This window comes from Pongo pygmaeus, chromosome 5 (genome assembly GCF_028885625.2).
Source record: "Pongo pygmaeus isolate AG05252 chromosome 5, NHGRI_mPonPyg2-v2.0_pri, whole genome shotgun sequence".
Lineage (NCBI taxonomy): Eukaryota > Metazoa > Chordata > Mammalia > Primates > Hominidae > Pongo > Pongo pygmaeus.
In genome coordinates, this window is record NC_072378.2 from 1,083,989 (window position 1) to 1,096,173 (window position 12,185).

Below are 12,185 nucleotides of genomic sequence, written 5' to 3' on the forward strand. Positions count from 1 at the left end.
TCAAGAGAAACTAGCATAAGGGGCTAAACCATTTTTATGGACCACATAATGTTCTCTGATAGAATGTTCTAAACAAGGGTATTGTCACACTCCTGCAAAGCAGGGCGGGGAAGTCCTCCAAGGGCCAGGACTTGGAGCACAGCCACGTTAGTGCTTTGGGGAGAGGTGTCCAGGGAGAGGTACATCCTGCCTCAAGTGGAGGTGTATACCTGTCCCATCGGCAGGCTGTGGGGCTGGGCTTCAGGGCCTGGAATCTCACATCTGAAAGGGAGATTAGTAAGAGTAAAGCCTCAATCCTAAAACCGGCTGGGTCTTTGGAAGTTTCTAAAGGTGGATTCAGTCACAGGGCCCAAGCCCCAGTCCTGTCATTAGAACTGGGACTCCGTGGAACCAACGTGAAGGTCTGCACACCAGAACTGGAATATAAAGTCACATCTGCCACCTCCAGGGTGACGGGACCTCGAGTCACAGAGTGTCGACTTCACCCATATTTTAAGTCGGAAATTCCAAACACTCCCAATACATTTGATGAAAACATACCCAACCATTTTTGCCTAATGAATTAACAGAGAAAGACAATGATTTTCATTGAAATGATTTACAACATTCAAGTATCCCTTGTGCTACACAGTTTGTAGCATAGCTTTATTCAATCCCTGCAAACACTCAGAGACACAGTAGTGTACAAATAAAGAACTGGAAACTCAAACTCAGCTCGTCAATGATTCCAACATTCATGTTTTTTGTGACAGACACACTCTGAATTCAACCATTTCTGAACATGACACATGTCTCTTTCCACTTACATTTTAATCTCCCAGAGGGCGGGATTGTATCTAAAACAGAAGAGCAGTCCTGGTAATGGCCAGTCTAGTTTTGATTATAAAGTAGGCCTAATCAATGTATTTTAATTGACTAATATATTTGACCTTAAGGGTACCAACTCCACCCCCCTGGGCTGTTGAAAATCCACGTATAACTTTTGATTCACCAAAAACACAACTATTCATAGCCTACTGTTGACCAGAAGCCTTGCTGATAACACAAACAGTTGACTAACATGTATTTTGTATGTTACATGTGCTATATGCTAAGACAATGTCATTTAGAAAATCATAAGGAAGAGGAGGAGGAGGAGGGGTTGGCCTTGTCTCAGGGGTGGCAGAGGCGGAAGAAAATCCACATGCAAGTGAGTGGTGTGGTTCAAACTTGTGTCGTTCAAGGGTCAAGTGGACATTAATCAAAGGTCACCAGAGTCCAGGAAAGCAATTCCAGTGGAAAGTATGACTCGCAGTGCTGAATCCTACGCCCTTAGATGGGAGCACACACGTGCAGGAGGATTGCTCCATTTTCATCTAAGAAACACGGGGTTGCACAAACATGGGTGCTGCCACTCAAGCAAATCCACTGCTTCAGATGCCGTGCACATGTGCAGTTTCACACTGAGTGTCTCATAGCCACGATATAGGTGCACGTTCACTGACTTCTGCACAGGAGTAGCTGAGGGCAGCCAAGCATAGCTGGTAGCTGGGTCCATGCCAAAGCGCAGCTGGGCCTCGTGTGAAGACCCCCCAGCCCACTTCAACCACAGCAAGCCTGCCATTTCTATTTCCAGCTGAGAGTGGACATCATCATGTCGTCACAACTCGCCAGGCCTCTGTCCAGAGCTTTAGAAGGATTCATTTAGTGCTTACCGCAATCCTATGAGATAGACACAATTATTCTTCTCATTTTAAAACTGAAAAAGTTAAATCTTAGAGAACTTTTGAAATGTGCTTCTCAGAACAAACACAGTGGCAGACCTGGGTGATTTACCCAAGACATTTACACATAAAATGCCTTCCAATTTCCATTGGGCAAAACTCTTTATTTGATGCCATTTAATACCTTATCATATTAAATTCTCTAACCAGAAGCTACAGATAAGGGTCGTCCAAACAATTTCTCCACTTGGCCTTTTAAAGTAAGTAAATAAATAGAGATGGCAAATTCATGCTGAATATTATAACACTGACTCCAGAAGACTTAATTTCAAAAGACATTAATAGCGTATTTTAGAATAAAATGATACATATTTTCTTTTTTTTTTTTTTTTTTTTTTTTTTTGAGACGGAGTCTTGCTCTCTCACCCAGGCTGGAGTGCAGTGGCCACAGTCTTGGCTCACTGCAACCTCCGACTTCTGAGTTCACGCCATTCTCCTGCCTCAGCCTCCCGAGTAGCTGGGACTACAGGCACCCACCACCACGCCCGGCTAATTTTTTTTGTATTTTTAATAGAGACGGGGTTTCACCGTGTTAGCCAGGATGGTCTCAATCTCCTGACCTCGTGATCCGCCCACCTCGGCCTCCCAAAGTGCTGGAAAAAAAAAAGAAAATATGTATCATTTTATTCTAAAATATACTATTAATGTCTTTTCAAATTAAGTGTTCTAGAGTCAGTGTTATAATATTCAGCATGAATTTACCATCTCTATTTATTTTCAACAATTTTATGGAATTTGTAGAGTGGCACTGGAGATAGGATACAGCAGTGGTTCTCAAGCAGGGGACAGATTCAGCCCCCATGGGACATGTGGCAATGTCTGGAGGCATTTTGGGTTGCCATGACTGAGGAGGGGGTGCCGCTGGCACATGGTGTGCAGAGGTCACGGATACTGTTAAGCATCCTGCCATGCACAGCACAGCCCCCATAACACAGATGTATCCAGTCCAAACATCAACAATGTTGAGACATAGACGGGTCAGTCTGTAGGTATGAAGGTAGGGAGGTGGATGCATGGATGGATGGATGGATGCATGGATGGTAAGACAGACGGATAAGAATATGCCCCAGAAGTTACCTTTGAGGCAAAGGCTGATTTAAAGTATTACAGTTATTCTAATTTTGGTGTGGTTTTGTCATGGGGCTTCTGGTCAAATTGTTCCAACTTGATATGCCCTTCTAAGCATATCAGCATTATCAGTCCTGTTTAGGAGAAACTTATCAGTATATTGAGGACTGATGTGAAGTCTTACAGATACAGCAAGGAATCGCCGTCATCCAATATACGAGAAGAGAGAGAAAAAATACAGAATATTGTTTCAAGGTTCTAAAACTACTCAGTTAGAAAAATAATGACACCATTCACGGAAATAAAGGCATTGGAAAAGGAACTGAACTGTGTGGGAAAAAAAAGAGTCCAATTGTGTTATGCCACTTTGGATGTGCTGAGTTTGAAATGGCTGTGATGCACCCATGCTAAGGTAATTGGAGAGCCATCAGAATGCAGGGCTGGACACGGAATAGATCTGGAGATGAGCATTTGGTTTTAAAGTCTTGGCTCAAGCCTGGAGCTGAAGGTTCCCTAAGAGCAAGAAAGTGGTCACACTGGAGTGATAACACTGACAGGGCACTGGGCTTCAGAGGGCACCCCAGGGAAGAGCCAGGAGAAGGGGGAATCTGCAAAGAGATGGGGGAGGACCAGGAATGGCATGAGGGGCCCGGGAGGAGAGAGTTTACAGACAAGGTGTGGTCATCAGAAGTGCTACAAGGAGAGCCAGACAAAAATCACCAAGGTTAAGGTCATCATGATTTGCAAAATGACCAGCAGGCTTCATACTTGCACAGATGCAGATAGTTGGGAATAGATCCTAGAATAAAATGGAGACACTCTAGGTAGACCACTTGTTAGAGAAGAACAATGAAGAACAGACTTGGGGAGCATCTGGGCATTGGCTAGTTAAGCAAAAACATTTTTCCCTACAGTGAAAGCTATCTAAATACATTCTGGAAAAAAAAAGATGGGAGGAATAGTTGATAAAGAAAAAGTAATGATAACAGAATCAACTGCTCTTATGAATAGAAGGAAAAAGGAAAGAATGGTTATAATCATTTGAAATTCTCATGTAACAAGGAAAATTTTACTTCACCAATGTGCCTTAGCCAAGAAGGATTAAATACTGAAATTTATTTTCTAACTTGCCTGAAACGATCACAGTCTTTTGGATCTATTTCCAGTTGAAAAAACAAAATGCTAGGAAGCTAACTGGATGTCACCAAAGAAAACTCTCTTTGTGTGCCTTGTATCAACATCTGTAAAAGTTGCTCCTACTTTCGCAGTCAGGTTAGATTTTACAGCTTCCAGGAGAAACTTACGCAAGGTGTTTGGCATGAACTTGCCAATCAATGCTTATATTTTAAAAGCAAGAGTAATGCATTAGCTTAGTAAATTTATTTTTATGCCAAAGGGGAAAATGGTAATGTTGACCTGAAATGGTTCCAGTGACTGATAATCTGTATAAAAGAAAACTGATGCAATTCAGAGTTATGATGACTATCGGTGATAAGACCAGCAGAGTCACTTGCTTGCTGCTTTGGCAAGGCCTGGCCCTGAGTCCAATCACATAAACATACTTTGTAAAACTTGTTACATTGTCAGGAAACCAAAATCCAACCACTGTAATTGCAGAAGTATTTTCCACATTTTTAACAAAATCCAGAAATCTGACCATCATCCAAATTTATTCTGTCCACCTGAAATAAAACTTTGTATCTAACCATTTGTTTATACCCACATTGTTTCAAAAAGGATTTAGTGGCAAATTTATTTTCTTTGTAAATAGATAGCCTGTCTTAAAATTCATGCATCAAATATGACTGAAACATGAGTAGGCATGGCATAAATAAAGAACATTTAAATTTTCAAAGGCACAGCCTCCTTTGGAAAGAAGCATCTGTGGAAGGTAGAATTCATGTCTGAGAGCAAGACGTGACCCTAGTGATCACCTTTTCCAACCACCACCCCCAATTTGTACAAGATCAGCAATCTGAGGCCAATATTGGTGAAGTGAGTTGCCTAAAATATTCCTTTAACTCCGATTTTATTTTTCTTTTTTTTTAATTTATTTTTGTTTTCATTTTTGTGGGTACATAGTAGGTATATATATTTATGGGGTACATGAGATGTTTGATACAGGAGTGCACTGTGAAAAAAGCACATCATGAAGAACTGGGTGTTTACCTCCTCAAGCATTTATCAACTGAGTTGCAAACAGTCCAATTATGCTCTTTAACTCCGATTTTAAAAAGAACTGAGACCAGAGTTGTCATTGTTTTCAATAGAATTTTCTTTCCACCTGAGAGTTAGCCTTATGAGTTGCATAGATTTCGTTAATCCTAATGATAACGTTAAATCTTGGTTTTGTTGCTCTTGTTTGTCCAAAGTCATTTTGGGGGGATTGTTACTACTTTTGTAGCAATTATCAAAACTGTTGATTTCTCTCATGAGAGTAGGAGCGAGCTCATTTTCCACACTCACCCCCTGTGAATGGGAGTGGACAGCAGAGCGTTCCGGTTCCCGAGTGCTCCACTGGAGGACAGGCTGGAGATGACAGACAGCCAGTAGTAAGCCCCTTCCCAAGTGCCTGCAGAGCACAGCGAGCTGGGAATACAGGCATGCAGGGCTCCATTCAGTTGAAATCCCAAGTACGTTGGTCATCACATAGAATCTGAAGGAGAAGGTGTGTGGGGAGTGACACCAACCGCGGGGGTCAGCATAGGCCCAGAGAGGAGACTTCTCAGCCTTACGTGGGCTCTTCACTGAGCCTAGATATCAGGCAGCTCAGGAAGGACCCCACCAGGAAAGTCTCAGGGCAAAGGAAGCAGCATGCAGTCCCATTACAGAGGCCTGGCAGTTTTCCATGGTGCTGTAAGACAGCCATCAGTGGCACACGCTTCTGCACTAGGCAATGCCACCCGAATCAGCTGCCTAGAAACCTGGTCCGGCACCCACAAGACGCCCAACACAGTGGAGCTCTGAATGCCACTGACATATGACGTCACCACTGAATAGTCCCCTAAAAACACAGACATTTTATTTCCTTTCCCCCAAGTTTCTCCTTTTTGAGGCTTGAATATCAGATGAAAATGACTTTCATCACATAGAATGACCTTCTCTTTTTTTGTTCAGCCAAGTAATGAAAAGATGAATGGTGTTCTTCACTATATTCAAATTGTCTTAACGTCTTAGAAAAATTATAAAACAACTTTTGTTACAGTGACTACTAGCAATTGCTCTAAGACTGGCCTCTGTCCAGCAATTGTACGACATTGGGTGTTTGGCAAGAATCTGCCATGCAGGAAATGGTTCTAAAAAAAAAAAAGCAATCCTACAAAATATGCAAATCACACTGGATTTCAACTTTAGACCTCTGACATTTAATAACACAAAAATAAGTTATGTCTTTCCAATCTGACACTCCTCATTACTTGATTTTAGGCCCTTAATACAGATCAATTTTTATTAAAGAAAGGGCAGCATTGGGAAGCCAAAGAAGTGCAACATGCTGAATTATCAACTACGTTTAATGACAAAGCTGCTTCCTAGGTTCAAGAAAATGTGTTAACTTGAATTATACCAATTCTATCAGTGCTTTATTGATAGACCTAGGCAGTAAACATGTTTTGATGACTGTTATGATCACTTTAGAAATTGCACTCAAGCAAATGGTTACTTCCAAAGCATCCTTTCCAAATTGTGTCAAAAGGAAAGCTAGAGATGTTTATAGGTGCTTAACGGGAAACAAGGCTTTCGCGGTCAGATGGAACATTCTGTCTGATAGTCTCCCTCTTGGAGATTTCTAAGATGCACTGATGTATCAAGGGACGATTTGACCACAGAACTCCATTTCCCTGAAATTTTTCCTAAGACTCCAGTGGGCCTTGGTTTCCCTGGACACCAGTTGTGAAGCATTATTCCGAAGTCTCTAGAACATTTCACTCCTTTAAGTGGGTTAAATAGTCTACTTGTGTTTTGTTTTCACTAGTGGTTTAGTTGATAAAGTATTTCCTCATACATAATCCTAAAGCAAACTTTGGCCAACGTCTTAGGGCCCAAACCAAGGAGGGTTTCACGACGTACATAACCCAGCACAGAGACGGTAGGAAATCCTCCCACCCACGCCCACAGTGGCGCATTCACCTCCAAACACACCTAACTGCCTCTTTCACCTGCCCGTCCCCGACGAAGGCACGGCCAAACACCCACACCTGGTCACTGGCAAGGGCTGGCGCTTTCTGAAGCTTGACTTCATGCTCTTTCCCCTTCTTCGCTCCTTCGTCATTCTCTACACCCCAACACCACCTCCTTCTACTTGAAACATCTAGGTGGACCTTGCCTGCTCACTCCCCTGGTCAAATCTGCTTTCAAGAAGAATCTAACATAGAAATCTCACTATGACTCAATTGTCCAAGGAAGCTTTAAATGTTATCTTTCCTAATGGAATTTGCTTAAGAGGAACAATTACATCAATTCCTACTTAAAGAACATAGAGATTTTCTTCTTCTTCTTCCTCTTCTTCTTCTTCTTCTTCTTCTTCTTCTTCTTATTATTATTATTATTATTATTATTATTATTTTGTAGAAATGGGATCTTGCTGTGTTGCCCAGGCTGGTCTCAAACTCCTGAGCTCAAGTGATCCTCCTACCTCAGCATCTCAAAGCACTGGGATTACAGGGGTGAGCCACTGTGCCTGGCCCAAGAATGCAGAGACTTTAAGCTAAAGGGAACATAAGGAATGATCTAATATGACACCAAATGATACTGAGGACCAGAGAGCTAAAGCTGTTGGACCAAGATCACACAACTCAGTAGAGGCAGCATCAGACACACATCAAATACTCTACAAGTGACAGATAAGTGACTGTATCTATGTAGACTATTTGCTTATTTAATAAAGATGATTTGTCAGTTATTTTATTTTATTGTTGTGTTTGTTTCAAGGGCAAGTTGTTCTCACAATCTGGGCACATTATGGGCTGAGCCAGTTTACCAGACTTTAGGACACCCTCCTTCTACATATTTTAGAGAAAAAGAGGAATTCCTGAAAGTTCCCACCCCGCCTACTTTTAAGACTGACCCCAGAAGGCTCCATGACAGCGTAATTCTCAGGATGGTTGAAATTGAAGCCCTTGGGCTCAGTTTTTCTCTTTGTATGTCTGAGGGGAAAGGACAGAAATTCTAGACCCCACATGTATCTGACAAGCACCCACTCTGTCCCTGTCACTGTTCCAGACACCTGGGTGATGCTGTAGCAAACAGAGATGGAGTCCCTGTGCTGCGGACCTGACACTCTAGTGAGGATGGCCTCTAGGTAGCGAGGTCACACAGAAAGTTTGGCACGCAAACCTAGAACTCAGGGGAGAAAGAGCAACGTGAGGATCAGCAGAGGAGGGCATTTAAGCCATAGGATGTGAAGTATCCAGGGAGAAGAGGAAGGTAAAGCAGAGACCAGGGCCTAGGCCTGTGTCCTGGAGCTCAAGCGACGAAAGATTAGGAAAAGGAAGGGGAACCAGGAAAGGAGACTGACAGGAAGCTACCCCTGAGGCAAAAATAAAATTAAATTAAAATTAAAGCAAATGACAACAACAACAAACCAAGTTCGGATGCCCCAGAAGCCAAGCAAGAAAGAGTGAGTGACCTGTACTAACGATGTCCATTACCATCCAGCCAGGCCTGGGATGGGAACTAGGGAATGACATTTCATCCATCCACGTGAAACTCACTGGTGAATACAGTAAGAACGGAGGAAGTAGAAATTGTCTAGAGAACTTTTTTTTTTATGGAGAAAACGGTTAGATTTTTTTTTAGATTTATTACCCATTTAATGCTTTTTTTTTTATTACTATACTTTAAGTTTTAGGGTACACGTGCACAATGTGCAGGTTAGTTACATATGTATACATGTGCCATGTTGGTGTGCTGCACCCAGTAAGTCGTCATTTAACCTTAGATATATCTCCTAATGCCATCCCTCCCCCTACCCCCACCCCACGACAGGCCCCGGTGTGTGATGTTCCCCTAACTGTTTTAAAGAGCCTTGCTGTGAAAAGGAAGATGGAAATAAAGCAGTAACTGGCATGGAAGGTGGGCCAAGTAGGGGACTTTTCCTAAGTAGGAGAGTGTGAATGTTCGTGTGCTGTTTGAAAAGATCCAAAACAGGAGGTGAAACCAGTGCTGCGGCAAGAGGGCAGACCTTGTCAGCGAGGGCAGCCCTCGTTCTGGAGGTGAGAGTGGACAGCTCGGCACACAGCTGGAGGGAGCCTCCTGCCAGAGGAGCAGAGGCAGCTCACCCAACAAGGAGGGGCAAGGAGGGGCTTCGGTACTCCATGCAGATGCAGGGATGAGCTGGCTCTGTGTCCATGGCTTCTGTTCTCTCAGCCAAATGAGAAACCAGATCATCAGCTGGGAGTGGGGATAAGGAGGGACTCTGTCATTGAAAGGGGGGAACGGCATGAGGCGGATGTCCCAGAAGTGCCCAATTGAAAGCCTTGGGTGTAACCTGGAGCATAGCTGTCTCCCAGGCAGATGAGGGGCTAGGGCAGGGAAAGCTTGGGGCGAAGCTGAGCTCTGGGTTTTTCCAGGAGCATTGAGGGTGTGTGCAAAGGCATGCTGAGAGTGCGGCGCCCTGCACTCTAAGCCGTGTGGGGGTGGGGGTGTCAGTGTGCAGGGGTCAGGAGGAGCAGGGGCAGTAAGCAGGCTGCCGGGGTGGGCCATGGGGGCCAGGAATGGACAATGATGAAATCACTGGTGATGGCAAGTCCAAGAAGTCACCGTGCAAAGCAAGGACTGACAGGAGGTGGGTGGAAACGCCTGTAAGTGCAGAATCATCCGCGTGTGGAAAGGTCTGCAAGTTAGAGAATCACCCAAGTAGACTTGCGGCTGCCAGGAATGATGCCAGAAGAGGTGAAGAAGCTGACCATGGGACTCTATGGTGACTGCAAGGGGAGCCAGGCCTTCAGGAGGAAACCGTAGGGAATGGTAACATTCACTACAGGAGAATGGTATAGTCTGAGGGGGTGCAATTCAAAGGAGATGGGATTTTTCAGGGCAAACAGGGAAAATGGTGGGGAAGCTGCTAGAAGGAGCAGGTGAGCATCTAATTCCAACTCCAGGAACGAAGGTCCTGGGGTTTGGGAGAAAAGGCATTGTATGGTAAGCAAGGTCCCCATGGGCCTTCCAGGTTACAAGTAGAGTAAAATTAAATAATAATGGAGCCAGTGGTTTTAGAGGGAAGGGATGTTTCAAACTTGTATACCCCAAGGTTTCTCAAGCTCTGCGCTATTGACATTGGGGGCCAGATATTTCTGTGTTGGAGGCTGTCCTGTGCATTGCAGGACATTTAGCAGCATCCCAGGCCTCAACCCACTGATGTCAGTAGCATTCCCTAGTGATTGTAGCAACAGAAAGGTCTCCAGATATTGCCAAATGTCCCTGGGGGCAACAGCACCCTAGTTGGGCATCTCAGACCTGCCCTAACAACCATGGTGCTGTTCCTCTTTACCACGGAAAGTGTCCCTTGGGAGAATTAATAAAACACTCCCATGAAAGACAAGGTTTTCCTTGAAACAAACATCAGGGTGGGGGCCAGTATTATCCCTGTTTCAGCCACAACCTAAAGAAAGGTGCATAAGGAAATCACTGTCCCGTGGCCTCAACACTGGTAGAATTCACTTACTGTAGACCCCACCAGTCTATGCAGTATTTACAGCTAAAACTTCCAGGATGCAAAATTTAAGCCCTAGAAATAAACATACAGGCCTCTAAGGGGTTCTATCAAAACCTGCCACCTGATTTCCTAAAAAGAGCTAGCCTTATCATGAAACTTACTCTATAGATTTGCATGGGGCAATGTGCCTCATTATCACAGCTGTGCACTGGTGTGAATAAATGACAACAGGACAAGCACGCAGATCTTTCCAAACAGCAAGCACCTGGGCCGCAGGTTGGCCGAGCGCCTGAGGGTTGCACCACCTACAATATCATCATTGTGTAATCCAGTCCTCCCTCTGTCAGCACACCAGCACCATCTAGAATCACCGATTTCCAAATCACAATGTAATCACACTGTAATCTATGTGTTTAAGAAAGGAGAAGCCACACACATACAAACACGATCACACACCATTTCCTTGAAGTCACCAGAACGGCAAAATCTAGAACAAATAACCTCCCCTGGGAAGATTCATTTCTCCACGGTTAACCATTGATGGGCTGGCGTGATCCCTTTAAACATGGGTCGCCAGAACTCAAAGCCCAGAATCAAGGGTTTATCTAGGAGATAGTACTCCTCAGCACCTGCTCAAAAAGGACAGATTGCCTGGAGCGCTACAGGCTAGCAAGGTAAACTTATGAGTGGGTGGTCTCCTTCGACAAAGAAACTGCACTTCTGCCCTTCTTCATGCCTGGAGTTAATTCCATCCTCAGATTTCATTTGAACTCACAATTCTGGCACTGAGGATCAAAGCCTGCAGACACCATTATCGAGTGGATTTAGATATTCAGCAAATGCACCCTTGCCCTGTCTCACACCTTTACCTGCTGGTGAGTTGGATGGTCATTGGAACCCAGCTCTTTCCAAGGTTGAGCAAGAGAAAAAGAGACTTTAAAACCAGTGGTCTCCTGCCCAGTTAATGAGCCACTCTTCAAAGAGGTGTGTGGGAAGCAAGCTTATACGCTGAAGCAATGCCTCAGATGATCTGTGACCTCTGCGTAGCTTGCCCTCCACTTCCGCATTAAGACAGCTAGCTAATGGTTTTCTGAATATTTCCAGCCTGGAATTCCCCAACTTTCTTGAGGATAGTAGAGCCCCAGAGGCAACAATTGCAGGGCACTGAGCAGAATTTTTTGCATCACCTCTCAATGAAGTTTCAAGAGACATGTTTTTTCCAAGTGCACTCAACGCCGACGCCTATCCAAACTCCTCACTCCCTCACAGGGCTCCCAGGGCAGGACGGTGTACCCCCTCTGCCCCAGCCAGTTCTCCTTACCTGAGCACCCATCCTCTCTTCCTTTCTTTCCCTTTGTGAGAACGAGGAGGTTGGAATGGTGAAAATGTTTTCTACGCAAAACAATTCTGAGCAGAAGGAGGACCTTTTCCTCTGAAGCTGTGATTGATCTGAAGGAGGCTAACTTCATTGGAGAGCAGTGGGTTCCAGTTTGTCACCAGATTACAAGCAAGGGTGTTTCTCCTTTCACTCATTTCATCAGTTAACAATTCATCAACATGTATTTATTGGCACCTGCTATAACTCTAGCTCTGTGCCATGGATTTCAGGTGGCAAAATACATGGACGACATTGATTCTTTCAATAAGATGGACTGCCCACTATGTGCCAGGCACTGAACACACAAAGACGAACCAGTCTC

The 12,185-nt window shown here is 44.2% G+C and overlaps 1 protein-coding gene and 1 long non-coding RNA gene across 2 annotated transcripts in view; one reads left to right on the forward strand and one right to left on the reverse strand.

Annotated features, from left to right (window-relative positions):
• Positions 1-715: 715 nt before the first annotated feature.
• Positions 716-12,185, reverse strand: part of LOC134739678 (uncharacterized) — a 63,725-nt gene continuing 52,255 nt past the window's right edge. Inside the window, exon 3 of the long non-coding RNA XR_010126546.1 lies at positions 716-1,701. This is a non-coding gene — a long non-coding RNA (uncharacterized LOC134739678). The remainder of the gene's footprint in view (positions 1,702-12,185) is intronic.
• FOXF2 (forkhead box F2) overlaps positions 2,902-12,185 on the forward strand; it is a 177,161-nt gene continuing 167,877 nt past the window's right edge. Inside the window, exon 1 of the mRNA XM_063665724.1 lies at positions 2,902-2,912. The gene's annotated coding sequence lies outside the window, so the exon portion shown is untranslated. The remainder of the gene's footprint in view (positions 2,913-12,185) is intronic.